A 1,292-nucleotide genomic window follows, 5' to 3' on the forward strand; every position below is an offset into this window, starting at 1 on the left:
AGAACTGTGAGATGCAGGGAGAGGGAACGGCCTGGGGTGGGCTGCCCACGGCTACCCTCAAACGTTCCAACAAATGTAATGGCTATGTTACAGACATCCATTCTTTCCCAGTCTGGAGGCCAGAGGTCCAAGACGGAGGCTGCCGTCAGGGCTGGTCCCTTTAGGCTCTGAGGGGACTCTGCTCCAGGCCAAACTCCCTGTTTGCTGGCCATCCTCGGAGCTCCCGGCTGGTGGAGGGCGTCCCTCCAATCCCTCCCTGCGTTGTCACAAGGTCTTCCTTCCTTGTGGTCTGTGTCCCGTCCCCCTTCTTATAAGGACCCCAGTCATGTTGGATTAAGGTCCACCCTGCCCCAGTGGAAACTGTCTTAACTGTTACATCTGCAAAGATCCTGTTTGCAAATAAGGTCACAGTCTGATCTGGGAGTTAGGACCTCAGCATATACTTTGGAGGAACAATTCCACGCACGCAGGCTCCTCTCCTGGCTGCAAGGGAGGGGTTGGTGGGAGTCGGGGTCTGGCGAGCTGGAGCTCTGGAGCCGGCAGGAACCACCTTCATGGTGCAGTGTCCATCTCTGGGGGCCCCCAGGTCTGCCCTGGGATGAGACCCACCTCCTTCAAAGGCCCAGGCCACGACGGGTGTCTTCTTGGCCGGAGCCCAGTGCCCTGGGACCAGCAAGGCCACTTCCATGCTGCCATCTCCTCCCGGATCCCTGGACACGTGGGGCTGGAGGGGGTGTGTACTGGGTTTTTCTCTTCAGGTCACCCTCTCTGCTTCTCAGCACTCATCAACAAGCACTTGGAGGGTCCTAAGAAGTAGAAGAAAAGCAATTAATTAATTAACCGGAGAGAGCAGAAGAGACAAGAGAGGGAATCGTAAGGGCTGAGGACGCGCCCCTGGGATGGGGGCGCCGGGAGCGGAGGGCTCAGAGCTCCGCGGGCGGCCCCCACGCGGCAGGACTGAACCCCGCTCAAGGCCTGCACAGCTAGCTCCTTCTTCCCAAACCTGGGCCACGATCCCGCCCACACAGGCTGCAGGGAGGCTGAGGTGGGCCCTGCGCGCAGCCCGCACGGTCAGGCTGCGGGGTAAGCCCCGGAGTGGGAGCCCCAGCGGGAGAAGAGGGAGGCGCGCTCACAGCCGCGGGCTGGGCCGTGGCGACCATGACCGATTCTGCACCTCCAGAATTTCTGGCGTCCCGAGCCTCCTGTCTGCGGCCAGGCCTGGCTTGGCTGGTGAACTCAGGGAGGAAGGGGAGCTGAGCAGGGGGCAGACCCGCAACTCACCTGGGATCCCC

Source organism: Neophocaena asiaeorientalis, unplaced genomic scaffold (assembly GCF_003031525.2).
Source record: "Neophocaena asiaeorientalis asiaeorientalis breed wild unplaced genomic scaffold, Neophocaena_asiaeorientalis_V1.1 scaffold242, whole genome shotgun sequence".
In the NCBI taxonomy this organism is placed as follows: Eukaryota; Metazoa; Chordata; class Mammalia; order Artiodactyla; family Phocoenidae; genus Neophocaena; species Neophocaena asiaeorientalis.